The sequence below is a fragment of the Crotalus tigris genome, unplaced genomic scaffold (genome assembly GCF_016545835.1).
Source record: "Crotalus tigris isolate CLP2741 ecotype Arizona unplaced genomic scaffold, ASM1654583v1 scf7180000017812.1200847, whole genome shotgun sequence".
Lineage (NCBI taxonomy): Eukaryota > Metazoa > Chordata > Lepidosauria > Squamata > Viperidae > Crotalus > Crotalus tigris.
In genome coordinates, this window is record NW_024096651.1 from 889,624 (window position 1) to 907,876 (window position 18,253).

At 36.8% G+C, this 18,253-nt stretch overlaps 1 protein-coding gene across 12 annotated transcripts in view; it reads right to left on the reverse strand.

Annotated features, from left to right (window-relative positions):
- Positions 1 to 18,253, reverse strand: part of TJAP1 (tight junction associated protein 1) — a 60,160-nt gene that overhangs the window by 29,178 nt on the left and 12,729 nt on the right. For 5 of the 12 annotated variants that reach the window (XM_039342775.1, XM_039342762.1, XM_039342763.1 and 2 more), the window contains exons 2-3: positions 3,126 to 3,163; positions 1,339 to 1,427 (exon numbers count right to left, since the gene is read on the reverse strand). The exons of 1 other annotated variant lie outside the window; for it this stretch is intronic. The gene's annotated coding sequence lies outside the window, so the exon portion shown is untranslated. Of the gene's footprint in view, positions 1 to 1,338; positions 1,428 to 3,125; positions 3,164 to 10,960; positions 11,136 to 11,683; positions 11,819 to 18,253 lie in introns of all 12 variants that reach the window. 6 more of the 12 variants (XM_039342764.1, XM_039342767.1, XM_039342765.1 and 3 more) reach the window with 4 other exon arrangements.

Below are 18,253 nucleotides of genomic sequence, written 5' to 3' on the forward strand. Positions count from 1 at the left end.
CCTGCACTGAAGAGGGGATTTATATTTATATATGTGGCTTAAGTGTCCTGAAATATAGCAATCTGGGGATCAAGTACAGAATATAATCTTAGGCATTATAGGCCAGGATGTTCAGGGAATTGCAGCATTATCGCCACCCCTTGATGTTTTAACAATTTCATAATGTGTATGAACTTAGTGTGTTTTATGCTAAGAGCAGCACATATAAAAACTGCTACCTGTTGGAAATATGAGGGGAATTGTTCCATTAAGGAATTGCACTGAGAGAATATGGTGCCTAGGATTAATAGAAAGAAAGTTACTACTTTTGTCAATATATAATTCAACAACCTCAAAGCAACATTTTGGGGAATTAAAAAAAAAACCCTTCTAATGCATACTGTATCTTTAGGCAGACCTTTGATGAACAGAAAAGGAGGATTTTTGCATCAGTTGTCATAAGAAACATGGAAGTGTCGATGTAGAATAACTTATGTCTTTTTTTGGCTGTTACCTTAAGTACACACATACATATATAAAATTAATCATTTAAAAATATTTTAATTGGGGGCCCTTTGGGGATGCTTTCCCCTTCTGGGTTTAGGGAATAAGCAATCCCAGAAAGAGCTTTCTGCTAGTGCTTCTCTGGTTTCATATGTCATTTCAGTGCCTGGCAAACGACTAGCTATTTTCCCAAATACTTTAAAACATTGAATTGTGTTAGTTTCTTCTCTATTGCTGGTGCTTCCTGTTACACTGTTGCTGTTGCCTTATTTATTCATTTGTTGAATTTCTCTGTATTGTGCAATCAGTTGTAATGTGCTTGTAAATACCTTGCCTAGGGTACTCTTATTGAAGATAAGGGATGAAGTTTGAATTCCTAAAAAGGATTCCTTGAAGCCCAAGGATGTTATTATTTCCAACGATCACCAAAACAAATTCCACAGCCCTGCATAACTCTTTTCCTTCTTTCTGGATTACATTAGGTTATAGCAGCAAATGCTGGAAGTTATACGTATATAAAATATATAATATATAAAAATTATAAGAATGAGAAAAAGTATTTCTTACGTAATTCCAAATTTTTCTCACTTGACAAAGGATTCTGAAGTTTAAAACAATAATAGCAACAATAAAAACCTCCAAAGACTCTATTCACTAGCAACCTCTAATATCTATTACTTTTTAAAAAGTTTTCTATTAATCCCTTTAAACTGTTATACTAAACAATTGTTTGCTTTAGTCCTATCTTCACCAATCCCATCCAAAATAAAGCTTTTGGGGCACAATTGTAAGATCAGTACAAAAAGTTATAAGATCCCTGAATAGACCTCTCATAAAATAAAGATATTTACAGACCTAAAGTAATGTCCTGTCCAAACATGTTTGTCCACATGACTTTGAAAGCAGTCTCCTAACTGCATCCAACTGGCTGAAGGCTCCTGAAACTTGAGAAATGAAATTCTGCATGAGTTACTAATCAGCCTGACACACAAAGAATTATAATAACATGCAGGAATTAGAACTACTCTAATTCATATTTTCTAAGGAGAAGTAAACAGAACTCGCAAGCTACAATTCAACAGGGTATTGGAAATCTGAAATTATCATTCACATTTAAAAAAAAAATTCCAGGTGGACCTAAAACTTGATGACCATGCTACAGGCAAGAATCTCAGCTTCCTTTTATAGCCTGTTTCCCTTGAATAAATTTTAGCCTTGGGACAAAAGACATCCAGATATCATTGTTTCCAGGCTTGGTTTTGGTATGTTAGTGGAGCTTTTTTATATGTATATAACTGTTAATGGCTGCTTGTATCCAAGACATTATACATTTTGTGGGTATGTTTTTAATTATTTTAGCTATATATATAATGTTGTAAGCTGCCTAGAATCTTTTAGAATGGGACATCTATAATAATAAATAAATAAATAACAATTATGCAAATGTTTTCATCAGTTTACTACTTCGTGATTCTGGCAACAATCATGGCAGTTCAACTTGATTTGCAATAAAATGAACATGAACTTTCAGAATGGGGCTACTAATTCTTGCCACATGAATGGATTTCAGAAACAAGTTTATAAAGCTTAAAATCGTAACTGATTTTCACAAATAGTTGAACTAGTTCAGGCTAAAAATTACAGAAGACAGTTAATACTGTAAAGAGGACTGCCTTTTCAAAATATAATGTAAACCTCAGTATATAGTTTAAACTTCAGATTAAAAATCAAATTTTAAGAACTACTTTAATTGTGTTTAGCTTTTTTCATACTCTTAGCTACATGCTGCAAATAGATAAATTAATATAGTTGTGCTGAGTTCTACTGTATTGATTTTCCTCTCTTCTAGATTTAACCCACATTACACTATTTCTGGGAATTATGACAACATTTCAGAATATTTAATAATCATTACACAACATCTAAATAATTAGTTACCTAAGGGAGCCTAGCTAAAGAGATGAGACTATTAAAAAGAGAATAACCAAACAGAAATTTCCTAAATCTTACTGAATAGTTACCAAATTTATCATTTAAAAGAAACTATACTAAGCTGCTTGCAAATGAAGAGGTTTTTTTTAAAACAAAAATATTTTTGAAATGCCTATGTTTATTTATTTATTAAATTTATATGCTGCCCATTGGCCATTGAAAGCAACTCTAGGCAGCTCTTTTGTTTCCCATATTTGGTTCCTCCCATTTCTAAGAAGCATTTTATTTCCCTAAGAATTATTGTTTAAGATTTGTTAAGCACTCTCCATCCCGAAACCCTTTATAAATGCTACAAACACGTGCACAAGCACATGCACTCTGTTTCCAAAAACAACATATGTGCCTCCAAAATAGGTTCATCATGTTGCTGCACAACTATGGGGAAAAAACATGCAACAGCAGGAAGTTAAACATCTGGCTAACCGGCTACAAACAGAGGCAGTTTTTACAGCAGAAGTTTATAAAAGAATTTGGCAAAACAAACCCTCTTTACAGTTATATGCAAACTAGGTAAATGGTTCTCTTCTCCTGAAAAATTTTCTTCAGAGACAATTTTGACAATAATAATGCTGCATAACATATCGAAAGCACAACCAGATAAATTTAAGATTCACTGAAATTGTTAAGTAAGTAAATTGGCCTGTACTTACTGGTTTTAATAGCAGTCTCCACACAGAGAACTCACAGCCTGGGAGAAGAAAAAAGACGTAGATTATTTATATAAGTCGGCACAAAGTTGACATAAAGCAGTTCAAGTCAGTCCTGTGAATACTGGACATATTTTATAAGGCAAGATGCAATAATGGCATTTATACTCTAGTTCCAACACTTACAACTAGCTATAGAACTTGACTACAACATAGTCAAGTTCTATAGCTTTTGTTCAAGACAAAAATCAAACTATGATTATGGTAACTAATTTTTTTAGCTAATGAAGACCAGCTCTGCCAAACATATGAAAATCCACTTAAATCACAGGCAGCAACTATTCTTTAAAATGAAAAGTAGTATTTGAGACACAATAAGAAACAGAAAATAGTAGACATCCTTAACAGAAAAAAGAGATGGTTGTTTTTCTATGATGAGCTGGAGAGTGCTACATGGCCTGATGGCAGCTTCAGTGGCTGTTTTGCAGTTTTTAAAAAGAAACAGAAGCAGATAAAACTGCCCATAATGTGTAGTTTGATCCCATGTTAACCAATCTGTGCTGGCAATGAAATAGATGTGTCATATGAATTTTTCCCCAGGAGAGGGTGCTTTAGTACCAGCAAAAAAAGCAGTGCTACTGTTACATGGCTTCATACATCCCAAGGCAGTTTTAAATAGATCAAGCCCCTAGCCCAGTGGTAGGCAACCTTGGCTCTTTTATGACTCGTGGACTTCAACTCCCAGAATTCCTGAGCCAGCCATGCTGGCTGAGGAATCCTGGGAGTTGAAGTCCACGAGTCATAAAAGAGCCACGGTTGCCTACCCCTGCCCTAGCTACTCATTATTAATAAATCTATCTAAAGAGATGGTTTCATGAATTTCTGCATAATTTATCCTCATCCCAAGCAAGACAGAGAATGTCAATGAGAACAGAGAACACAGATACCATTCTACTTCATTATGCATTAAAACACAGACAGTCTACTACTACAAGTATATCCCGAAGTCTTACAACCCCAGTAAAAACCCTGGATCCACTCTTTCGGGTATTAACCACCAGGCATCTTACATACAGTTCTTGACACAGCTTCAAAAATATTTCTTATATCAAATTACATTATAATCCCACAGAAGCTATTTATATTGCACAATGATCCTAAACTTCCATCACTTTAAATTCACCTGTGGTGCAATGAACACTGGTGGATCTTAGTAGAAAAGATTAGGTTACAGTCTCTGTAAATCTTGACGCAGTTATTAATCTTGATCACAATGTTGTGGTCTATACCAAATACAAGAAGGACCTTTTCAAGGAGAAGAAATTGGTCACCTTTTCACCTATTTCAGAGAAAGCAAGCACTTCCAAAATGTTAAAATATATGTGTTTTGATTTTAGATATTGTATTTAATTTTAAATACAGTAAATCATGTCTGGTATATCCATCTGTTAAAACAAAAAATATAACGGAGGAAACTTAGCTGAGAATAATATTTTAGGAAAAGACAACTCCCTCTCACATTCCTCAAATGTGAGGAATGTGAGAGGGCTGTCATGATCTTCTTATATTATGTAGCCTGACAAGACCCAAACATCTGAACCAAGGAATGAAGTCATTCTCTGGATATGCAAAATAGTCTTACTGTCAGAATGCATCCTATTTCAACATCATTTTGTACAGGGTACCGTTTGAGAAATGTAGCAGATAGTCCATCAGCAGGCACTTGACTAATAGTATGCCAATGCATGGAAGAAAAGTCTCCTCAAATGATCTTAAGCCAATTTAGGGAGAGAAAACACTATTTCTTTTTCACTAGAGGTGGTTAGGTGATATTGCTCATTGGGCTGGCCTTTAGAAAGACTGTTTCTTCCTGCTGAATTTAACTTGTTTTGGTTGTTTAATGTAAATTCAACTCTTCTGATTTCACAAGTATGGAGAAGCCTGAGTTTAAACATCGTAGTCTGCAATTGCATCTCTGAACCCTCCTACTTGCATGCCTGCAGGCCACCAGGTGTGGCCAGGAATGGCACAAGCTACGCACTAAACACACCTTTGATGTGGAGCTGAAACCATGTAGCTGTAGGGCACGAACAGCACGCCGCCTGCCGCCATGCTGACTCTATACACAGGAATGCAGGCTTAAACCACAGGCCAAGAAAGGCAAACACACTGCATTCCACGAAAGGCACAGAACAAAAACAAGCAGCCAAGCCCACGTGTCCTCCCTACCACCTTGAAATATACCAGCTATAGATGTCCACCAGTCATGAACTGAGGAAAGCACTGGAGCTACCAACATCTGTGTTGGCATAAAATAAAGAAAGGAGATGAAAGGAGAATTTAAAAGGAACAAGAAAAAAAAAGATGTTGAAGAAACAAAAAATATACCTAGGATTTTAACATTTTGAGCCAAGAGCAGTTTTGTTTTGAGGAATATGAAGGAAGTTCTCTTCCTTCACCCAAGCACAGGTTTTGTTCACAAGTTTTGTTATTGACTTAATTCACAAAGAAAGAAAAATCCAATAAGCCATCAGTATATATTTTTTATTCTTAGGAATTGTGCTTTCACCAAGTCTGATATATGCTCTCTTCTTCTACTTCAACTGCCTAAACAGACAACCTCAAGTCAATATAGACTAATCCAATACCTCCTCTGCTTATGCTCATCACTATCAGAAATATTAAGTACAAAATCAAATATTTCAGATATTTAATACAATATGAAGTCTATATACTCTTCATCAATCCAGCTGCACAAGATGGAGGTGATGGGTCGGACACAACTTCACAATTAACAACAACAAATACATAGTGAAGGTTAGAGTACAGGTAACCCCGAGTTACAAGTGTTCACTTAATGCTCGTTCGAAATTACACAAGCGCCCCCTAGTGCTTATGAGCAAGTCCCGAAACTACAAATATTGCAGCACCATGACAGTTGTTCACCCTTATGAGCGACCGCAATGGCTCTGCAACATTCACCCTGGTTATTCCCTCCCTCCCCACCATTGCCCCGGGTCTCCCTAGGCATCAGGCCTTCGATACTCACCCTGCGAAGAACGAGATCCTTTGCTTTCTTGGCTGCGTTTGCAGAGAATAGAGGCCTAAAGTAATGCAAGATCACACGAGATCAGTGGGGCGAGATCTCCCGCTACTGATCTTGCATGATCTCATGGTACTTTAGGCCTCTGTTCTCTGCAACAGAGAATGGAAATGAAGTTGGGGGACATTCCCACGTGCCTCCGGAGGCTGGATCGGGGTTCCAGAGGCCTTTCCAGGCCGCTGCAGCCTGGGTCTGAGGCCGGGGAATGCTTCTGCACCTCCCACGGCCCGATCCGGGCTCCAGAGGCCTTTTCCAGGCTTCTGCGGCTCAGATCTGAGGCTGGAGGACGCTTCTGTGCACCCCTTGGCCTGATCCGGAACCCAGAGACAGTTTCCAGGTCCAATCGGGCCACAGAGGGGCACAGAAGCGTTTGCCGGCCTCAGATACGGGCAGTAGCAGGAATCACAGCAGAGAGGAGACGGATCTTTTCCAGTTGAGTCCAGGGTGGCAGGAAGGGAGGGGGAAGCATGCAATATCTTAGTGGGTCAGGGAGGCATTAGGGACCTGTTCTATCACTAGGCCCTCCATGGCCTTCCCCACCCTGAGATAACTCATGTTTGTTTAAGGAGCCACATGCATTTTAATGAGCAAGGGAGTGATCTCGTTCGAGGTATGAGATTCAATCTACGAGTTTTCAAGTTACGAATGCAACGGGCAGGCTCCATTACACTTGTAACTCGAGGACTACCAATATTGGTGATGTGGAGACTAGGATATGGGTGACCATTTTCAATCCCAGGAGAAAGGGAGCTCCACAACCAAGGGTTGGTACAGAAAAAGCACAATTCCTGGGCAACATGGCAACATTTAAAGAACAAGACCAGGAAAGTGCCCACCCTATCTAGCCTAGTGTAGCGGGCAAATAGTCTCAGGGAGTAGTGTTCCCACAAATACCCTTGTGTCCTTTGCCTAGTTATAAAAATGAATACTTTGATATCCTTCATTATTTTTCATGAGGACAACTAGCATGTCTGAAAAACCAACTGTATTATTTTGACACGGGTGCCCTCATAGAATAATAGCATATAACTCCATTATAAATGAATGGTTACCATTTTTTTTCCAAGTACAAACAGCTGTCCACGATACACAGAATAATGTTGGTTGCACTAATAATACACAATAAAAGGGCATTACTGAAACAGGAAACTTTATTTCAGAAAGAGCCACTACCTCTCTCTCTGACAAACTCAAATAAAGCTGAACAGCAAACACCCCCCTCCATTTTCCTCATACATGTTCTATTTTTAAGCATGTGGATTTGAAATACTGATTGTGGGTTATTGTTTCTTTCATCAAAGACCCTGTACTTAAGACAGGACTGACGTGAAATGACCCTGTAGTAGGAAATTAATGACACAAGTCCTTTTACATGTAGGAAATCTAAATTGGAATGCCTTAAAGCAGTGTTTCCCAAACTTGACAATTTTAAGGCATGTGGACTTCAACTCCCAGAATTCCACAGCCAGCGTTGCTGGCTGTGGAATTCTGGGAGTTGAAGTCCTCATGCCTTAAAATTGTCAAGTTTGGGAAACACTGCCGTAAAGAGTAGGAGCAGGCTGGAACACATTGACAAGGTAAACACCATCAGTTCATGACTTTGTGTATTCCAAGACAACTACTTCACATTCTTCAGCAATCACTCTGGAAAACACTTTTTCCCCAGTTCGAGGACTATCAGGGAAAGAGGTTCAGAACAGGAACACTATGGCACCACCTTACTTGTATTAAGGCAGGGGACAAGAAGTTTGTAGGATGGTCACATTCACTCCCCAAGTGACTCGGAAGCAACATATCGTACCAAAATGCTTCTCCCCAATTACAAGCACACGTCAGAGGGGGGAAAGCCAGAAGAAAAGGGAGAAGCCCTTCTACCAGTAATCCACTTCCTGATTCATAAGCCTCAGCTGCCTCGCCTATGAAGGCAGCAATTCACCCAGAATTCAGATGATCAGGAAAGTAATAGACCCAGAGGAGGTGTTTCTGCAGCTCACCTGCTCCCACCCACATTTATTCTTTTGTATATTTTACAACATCTCAGGGCATGGCCCTCATCCTGCCACTGGTGGGCGGGCAGAGCTAGGGAAAGGGGCCCTTTATAATTGTAGTGTTGCAATCTTACAGCCTGGCCAGGCAGCCTGTTCCTGCCTGCACATATTAAATACCTTATAACTGATTACACCCCCATGGGGCATGATTAGCAGTCTCCAGAGAACAAAGTCTACTTTCATAGGAATAAGAAGAGACACGTACTACTAACTTACTATATACAGCTGGGCAAAGAGTAAGACAAGAAGAACGAAATTCAATTGTATGCCCACTATTTCTTTCGTTCCTCCTAAACCACCCACATCTTTCTTCATTGCTTACAGTGCCTCTGAATGTTTTTCAAGAAGAAATAGGCAGGGATAAGACTAAGAATGGCTGTGCTTGATATTAAGACTAAGAATGGCTGTGCTTCCATTAAAAAAACAAGAGATGCTGCTACTGCTGTATGAAATATTGTTAATTAAAACAGGAAGATCACACTCTTCAGCTAATAATATGTGATTAATTTAATTCAGATAGATAGCCAACATGATGCAACATTAAAACTATATTTTAATATGGGGGGGATGTCATCACTTTCAACAGCAGCAAACACGCAGAAGCAGGAAAGAGTGTGTTAGAAATCTATTTCATGTAAGCCATGCCTTGCCTGCTAAACAAATAGAGTAAGGCTTGTCTGAGTCATTAGGTTAACCTGGGGGCAGGTAGCAAACGGCATGTGGATTCTTGTTACATTTCAGGGCCTAATGTAGCTTTTTCCCACTTATTATGAAAGTTACTAGTCCTCATGGGTGTTTCACTAAAGAGTAAACAGCAACTTTAAAAGTCAATAATTTATACAATGTAAACTTGAAGACATAAAGTGATTAGTATTAGTACAATAACATACCCCATGGTAACTACTCATTCAGATCAGTAAAGAGGTATTTCTCACTTGCTATCGTAAAAACTGCAAATTTAAATGTCATACAACAGGATATTTTGTACAATGACACCACAGCTCTGAAATGGTTTGCTATTTGAAGACTGCAAATTTACTACTGTATATGCTGCAAACACTTTTTAAAATTTCTTTTTCTAGTCGCTCAGAGAAATTTATTGGATTGTTTGGGTTTTATCCATTTTAATTAGCTTAATTTGGTACTTTTTGTTTAATTACAGGCTTTCTGGATTTGTTTACTAATCTATGATGCTTATGTTTTTAAACAGCTGTCACATTTTTCAGAACATTATTACATCCCAGCCTTGTCCTCAATGGACGTGAAGTTGCATTCAGGAGAAAACTTTATTATTTCTGTCCTGCTATTCAGCTTTTGAAATTAGAATGAGGATAGATCACAGTGATCATAAATAAAATGTTACATCTCTCATGTCTGAATAAGATACATACTCGTGACTCTATTTCCTTTCAGTAAGCAATGTTATGTAGAGCGGAAAGTAAAACAAAACAGAAAACTAAATCAGTTAAAGATACTGTATAACACACACACACATACACACACACACACACACAATCATCAACAGCATTTACTAAATCTCATATGTTGAGTTTTATTTTTGGAAGTACCTTTTTCTTTTTGAAAATCTCATCAACTCCATTTACCAATTACTTTCTCAGTCATCCACAGTTCCTTCATATATCTGTTTTACTTCTTGATCCTCACTTATCCTTTCTACATAACCAAACCTTCTCAATGAACTTCTTTCTTCATGCAATCTATATTTTCTTCTTTTATTATGCACACTTATTATGCCAATTTGCTTTTGTTTCCCCTGACATACTCAACTCGCACTTCAGTATAACAAAGCAGGCAGAAATATGGTTTTATAAAATCATTTGCACCTCTTTCAACAAATATTCATCCCTCACAATAGATCACATACTGCCCACTTTTCTTTTACCAGTACTTGCTTGCATGCCGTAAACTTTCTCCATTCATATTCCTCTGTCTAATAAATATCCTACCAATGTACCCAAATCATTTTCAGTATTTGATTTAATAAGTCACTATTTAATATGTAACATATTTTGCGGCATTTGTATGGCGTCTAACTCGACAGCTTGAGGCACCTTACAATGTACAATCTAAAAACAACTATAACATGAAAACACATTTACACTGAGAAATTATCTAACAATTATGCTTTCTTAAAAAAAAGTATTTTTAAAAGGCCTAGATATTTCAAGTAGACATTAAACAGGATGAGAAATAATTCCCCCTGATGCAATCCACACCAGTATCCCTAATGACTTCATTTCTCCTTTCCCAATAACACAAAATGGCACCAGCCACTCAGGAAAGCATAGAATCACTCCAGAATGGTATCCCCAATTTCCAACCTTCACATATTCTACTAAAAGATTATGAATGCTTCTGAGAGATTTAAAAAGATAAGAAGAGTGCCCTTCTATCTCCAGGTCCCTCTACAGAACATCTACAAGAACACTAATGTAGTCTCCATACCAGGCCTAGGCTTAAAACCCAACTAAAAGGACCCCACGTAGTCTCTCTTATTCAGAGCCCTTTGTGCCTGGATACCAACTACTTTCTCAGAAATGTTACAAAGAACGTAAAAACACAAACAAATTAATGCCCCAAGCCAACATACCTAAAACGTAATCATAAATATTCCTTATACATTCATTTGTAAATTCAAGAAACAACAAAGATGTCATTGTGCATACCTTTCTTGCTCTCTTCAATATTGAACTTCACTGAAGTGATTTTCCTCACTTCAGTTTCATCCCAAAATATTTAACGACTTTTAATTCCATTCACACTGCTGCACATGTCTTCTTTAGCCCCCTTCACCTATTTCTGTGCTGTGCTGCCTTATTGTGGCAGAATATGTATGTGTTCCTGGAATGATGAGCAAAGAAAATTGGGACTGTATGCCAACAGTATATATAGTACAGTAGTATATATTCCCAGCAGGGTCACTGAAGATATGAAGGTCATCCTTCATATGAGCTGAGGTGGCGCAGCAGTTAGAGTGCAGTACTGCAGGCCAATTTAGCTGACTGTGTTCAGCAGGTGAGCGGTTCAAATCTCACCGGCTCAAGGTTGACTCAGCCTTCCATCCTTCCAAGGTAGATAAAATGAGGACCCAGATTGTTGGGGGCAATGTAAAATATATATATACATTGCTTACTGGTGTACACCGCTTAGAGAGTGCTTGCACTTAAAAGCGGTATATAAGTCTCATAAATAAATAAATAAATCCCAGCTGCCCAGCTAAACCAGCAGGCATCTATATTGGGCAGCACCAATACAGAAAAACACTGGAGGCAATAATTTTAATGACAATGGCAAAGCTATTCATGCTGCTTAGGAGAAGGCAATGGTAAACCACTTCAGTTTTTTTTTACCAAGAAAACCACATGGATAGAAAAGATAAAATGACTCACAATATAATGCCTGATGATGGGCATCTCAAAGTAGTCAAATGACACTCAACATGCTATTGAGGGTCTTCCAGGGCACTGAAGTCTTTATGATGTGGCTAAATTAAAGCCACTGGGATATCCAGAAAGGGGGAAAAACTGTAGAAGCAAAGATAATTACAGTAAAAAAGCATGGAAGATAAGAAGCATGAACACAGGAAAGTTCAACACGATAAAAGATTAAATGAAACTTCTAAAAACTGACATTTTAGCATCAGCAAACTAAGATGCATTAAGATCAGAAACTTTCAGTCAGAAAATCACCATATTTATAACTGAGGACATGAAAATAAAGAAATTGAGTTACTTTTATAGTTTAAAATGGTGTAACGAGAACAATCAATGACCAAATAATATCAATTAGATTTTGGCTACAATCAATGACCAAATAATATCAATTAGATTTTGTGGACAACCCTTTAATATGATGATAGTTGGAGCTCATGTTTCAAACACCAATGTAGAAGAAGAGATGGATGAGTTTTATGATTAACTTCAATTTGAAATTGATGGAAAATGCAAACAGGATATACTGCTTGTGATTAAGAGACTGGAATGCCAAAGTTGAAATATTAAGGAGGAAAGTACAGCTGGATTGTATGGGTTAGGAAATGGAAATGAAATTTATCATTTACTGCCACTGCAATGATTTTTTTCATAGCTGTCTTTAAACAATCAAAATGACACCTCTATATATGGACATCACCTGCATTTTCAAAGAGAACATCAGGAATCACTTTGAAGTCCTGAACCTCACTGATAAAGAACCAGAGGAATTAAGGAATGAATTCAATGAGGTTGTTAAAAATCAATCAGAAAAAACATGGCCAAAATTGAAGAAAGAGAAGAAAGCAAACTGGAAGCCAGAACAAACCACTTAAATTGTCATGAAGAAAAGGGGAGCCAAAGCCAAAATATAGTAATTCAAAAATTATGCCTAAAAGAAATCTATTCTTTAGTTTCTTCTGAACGTGTCAATCACTTTTTCTGTACACATCAGCAAACTGTACACTTGTGTTTCACCCATCCACCTGTGCAAGAATAATTTTTCCTTTGAATGTTGTACAACTTTTTCAAAACTTTGATTCTTTGATTCTTTCATTAATATGCCTGTAACATAGTGAAGCATTACAGGCATCAGTTGCCAGCCTCTGAATTCTTTATTTCCTAACATATTCACAATCAATCGATGATCCCAATTCATGCTTTCTGACATACTTTTAGCACTTTCATTCAAAATGTAATATACATTCCCACATGAATTCATCAATTCCACTTAAGAACAGCAGACCATCTCATCTATTACATCTTTTCTTTCTCTTCAGCTAACAGATATGTAACTTAGCTATTTCTCCATTTTCATTCATTTATTAATGCTCTTAGACTTCTCTAACATTGCAAGCCAAATCCCTTCACATACTCTGATTATCTCCAGAAGGATCCATATATATTTACCCTCACTGCACATCAAGGCTTTGCTCAATTAATCCTGATAAATAAAATGTTTTAGCAAGTTAGATGCAGACTAAACTAATCATAGTCATCCCTTATGCAGCATTCCCTATTAATAGTAAGGACAGTACCATTTAGCTTAAGTACTTTTTCACCAGTATTCAATGTGTGTAACTAAAGTGTAACCCTAAGCATGCTCATACTATTCTATGGATGTTATGATTTCTGATGTAAAGACTATATTGACAGCCAATATGCTATTGTCTATCTCCTACTGACTGGAGGATGCATATAGTATACTGACACCCATTCACAATAATTAAAGTGAAATACCTTTTCAGTAGCAGGTAAGTCAGTTAGCCAAACTTAATATAAGCCATATAAATTATCTCACCATGTGTAGTAGTTTTACCTGTTGTGCAATGTGCTCATGCAGGTTTTAAGTTCATTCAATCTCTGCTCAAGCACAAATTTAAATAGGTAGTCAAGCACAATATGAGTTTTATCTTTCTTTACAATACTTCAGTTGGCACGATATGTTCTCAATTCCCTGCATGTCATCAAGGCACAAATTAGACATATTTAAATATTAAATATTAACAAATTGAGAATAAAATCTTGATGAGATGAGACATGAGATAAAAGTCTCCTCCCCAATATCTGGAGCACGTGACAATAAATTCATTGCTCACTAAATGTTTCCCTGTCACCCAATACCCGATTTATTAGAATGTAACATTTCCCCATTACTGGCTTCCATATGTAAAATACTGATTACCAACTCAATTCAAGAATAAGCAACATGATTGTAAGCTACTCTCATAGCATGGGACAATATTACTCACTATCCTATATTATGCAAATCCCCTATCTTGTTGCCTAAACAAACTAAACTGCTTTTTGGTGCAGAGAAAATACTTCTATTATTGCACTCTCTCCATTACCAGCATTTAGAACCAGAGCAGAAGGCCCTTATTCAGCTCATCCGAGGCCTTCTACAAACTGCTAATCCCAGGGTGCAGCTGTTTCTCAAATGCACTGGCATGAGCAAGCTGTAAACGATTTATGGCGCGTGGCAGAAGGACTGCTGTCTTCTCGCATGGGTGTAGTTTCACTTTAAGATCATGTTTGGACTAATGTTTATATTACAGGTTGTCAATCAAGCTGTAAATACTAGATGCAACATACTCACTGTATCAGCTGGGGCCCTATGACTGCACTCAATGATATCAGAACTTTTTCAACAGTAACTAAATATTGGTGGGGGGAGAGAAGATTTAGATTACGCTGTTTATCAGTTAAACCTGCAAGTCTTTTAAAACTATTAACAAAGTTTTGAACATGTAGTTATTGCTTGATAAACTCACAGATTCATAACATTTATAAATTCGATAAAAATCATAAATGATAAATTCCATTTTTTCATATACAGTTCAAAATCATCATCACATTTTTAAACTGCCTTACTCTTTCCAAAATTATTGGGAACATAACTTCCCAAAATAACCATTAATTATGGTTATTAAACCAAAAGAAAACAACAGGAGGGCAACCTCACCAGGTGTGCATGAGCCCCACCACTATTTATATTTCTAGCATAAATTGTTTAGAGATGGGTTGTTGTGTTAAATAAATAAATGAACGATGAAACTGGTGATCAAACCTTGGAAAATGACTAAATGTAAACCAAACTATGAAATCAAAAGATGTTTTAGCTAAATGTACAAACATTCCTTGGTTTTAAACATTCCAAATTCTTCTCATAGTAATTAAAATGATTTTAAAACCTGAAGTTAATTTATCTAAAATATTGAAATTCCTACTAGCCTATTAATTATTTTTACCTGCAATTCACAGACTGGGATTACCCTAGTTGATCATAAAAGGGTCAAATTAAACTTCTGTCCCAATAATTTCCAAATAAGCATCATAGAGGTTAAATGCTTGAAAGGAAGAAGAATTTTGACAAAACATAAATCAAGCCCTTGCTGTAAGGTAAGACGGGTCTAATGATGATGTGCCCTCAATGGTTTTTGGACTTTATTACGTGAATTCCATAGAAAAATAGAAATCAATATATATGCTCGTTAAAAATGAAAGTCAGAAAAATTAAAACGCCCATTGTTTTGAATAACTATCATTTAGATAAAATAAAACCTGCAGCATTGCCCTTCAGATAACCTTAACAATTTCTTAACCTGCTTGAAATATCTCCAAGGCAGTGATGGCGAACCTATGGCACAGATGCCAGAGGCGGCACTCGGAGCCCTCTCTGTGGGCACACTTGCCATTGCCCAGCCTCGCCTCCCCCCGCGACCCCCTCTTCTCCAGTAGCACCCCTGAAGGAGAGTCGCCCCTGAGAGTGGCCCACACAGAGCAGCGCAGCCAAGGACATGGCAGCCAGGCAACGTAGACAAGACTCTGCCCTCACACCCCATCATGCAGTTGATACTGCAGGGTGCGGGCAGAGGGTGTGGCCGCAATAGCGCTGCTGGGCTGCCTGGATGATCTGTGGCCGGCCCTGGAGGCAGTAAGTGGTCCTGTGGGCAGGCAGGGTGAGAGATGGGGGGGCAGAGTGGGGGCGGGGTGGGGAGTGGAGCAAAGTGGAGCCAGTTTTTGGGCACTCAGTCTCTAAAAGGTTTGCCATCACTGCTCTAAGGTATTAACATGGGAATTCATTATGAATACATTTATTTTTCCCTAATAAACTTAACCATCTATTTCTATCAATAATAACCCGAGGTAAACTGTTTAAATATTTACATTATCAAATTCTTTTTTCTTTGGATACTTATTCCAAAATATTTAAAAGAGTTATCTAATATAAGGTTGTACCTTTAACTAATGCTAAGAATTTACTGACACCCACTTTTTGTCTGTACTTGTTTGTGAGATAAAATGAATAAATGAAAGCATTTAATCTTTTCTCTTTGCACTGAGGGAAAGGTTATATGAAACCAAGGGTCATTCCTAATCTTTGTTCAGGTATGATTATACAGGAGCAGTTACAACTGCTGAAAAACTGCTAAAGCCAAAGAGAAATATTTCAGAATCTCAGTAATTAAGACACAAGTTTATATATGAAGTATTAGATTTATTTAGGGATATGCAAAATTCATCAATCTAGGAACAAACTGTTCTGAATAATTTCAGAACATTCTGTTTCCATCTGGATCAAGCCAAAAGTTTTTCCAACCACACTGTTCCAGCAAGATGTCTCGTGGTTTCCAAAAGTAAATTTTCAGTAGTGCCAGTACTGGTCTTGCTGCAAAATAAAAATGTTTCACTGGCATCTTATGTCAAGAAAGTCTCAGAAGATTCACTTTCAAAACCCATCAAGCCATTTTCCAGAATGACATGATGATGCACGTCCTAAGATTAACCAAACTGAAATCACTTGAAAGTAAGGCACTGCAAACTAAGACAGAGATTAAATAAGTTAAATAAGTTCAGTAGTTTAATTTATGGTATTTCAAATGCAGGACAATTCATAAGTCAAGACAGTAGAGATTCAAAGAAATTAAGACAGTCACAATATCTCACTTTAAAACTAAAAAAACTAACACACTTATATTATAAGAAAGCATGCTTATCCCCCTTTTTCAACAAAAGGGGCAATTTAGTGTGTTATGAACAATATTTTAAACTTTTTAAAAAAATTAAAAGAAAGAAAGAAAGAAATAGAACAATAGAGAGGTTATGCGTGTGATTTATTTCAGGCCCCTCCAAAATATTCTCAAATTATCAATTGCCATAATCAAAAAATTGTGATCTCAAATTGATAGCATTTAGCATAAAGTGTTAAAATAAATATGACCAGGGAAAGTAATTAATAAGTAACAAAATAAAATATATTTTGATAGTGTTCATTTACAGCAGACATGTCAAACTCGCAACGTTATGTGATGTCACATGACGTATCAGAGTTTTTTCTCCATTGCCGGCAATGAGGTGGGCGTGGTTTCGTCGTGAGGAGTCTGGCCAGGCAATTTAACACTGTTTATGCTGTACATAAACAGAAAGCAAACCTCACATTCACTAGCACTGATGTTACCTAGTCGGGTAAATGAAACATCTGCAAGCAAATAATCAAGCTAGAGAGCACCAAGAACTCCACAGTTCAACCCTGAGCAACATATATTTTCTTCTATTGGAAACATCAATTTAGTTATAGTAACATTCAATGATATGTTATTTTTTTTTATAAAAGTTTTATTGGTTTTTTCCATTTTTTTTACAAAAGCTTAGGACACAACTTGGTGGTCAGAGTGTCAAATCATTCAAAAACAAAATCATATACATATAGCTCAAATTAATTATAAACAATTTCCTCTCTGTAAGGAATAATATTACTTATTAAAATTAATACAATTTTAGATAATGATCAATCAAACAAAAATCCTCAATCACCTTGCAATTATGATAATCTATATCCTGTGTTAAGCTTTACTAATTACAACTGTCATATTCCAGTTACATTTCAATAGACATATAGGTATCCTTCATAATAGAGTGTTCATTAAAACTAATTTTTTTCCTATCACAAATGGCTCTTACTCTCTCTCTATTACAGCGTATGTTTCACGTTTAAAATAACAATATAAATCCAACAAATACAATTCTATTTTGAAAAATATATTCTATCATTTCATCAATCCACATCTATAAAAAATCTTTTTAAGCCCTTTTGTAAAGTTTACCTTCAAATAATTATCAAGTATAATGTCAGGAAATTCCCAGCCTTCATTCATTATTAAATCAAACAGAAATTCTCTCTCTATTTCAAAATAATTATCAAATTTAAGATAATAGTGTAGTTCCCCCCCCCCAAAAAACCTCACATATCTATTTTTAAAAACATGTTCTATCATTTCACCATTCTACATCTATAATATCTTTTTAACCCCTAAACAAGTTTGCTTCTTAATAATTATCAAGTATAACAGTCAATTCTCATCTTTCTTTCTCTGTTGAATCAGACAAAATCTCTAAAGCAGCAGTTCTCAACCTTTGTGTGACGGCGACCCCCGTCACATGGACACGCCGCGCATGCGCAGTGCGCATGCGTGGCGGCGCCCCCTG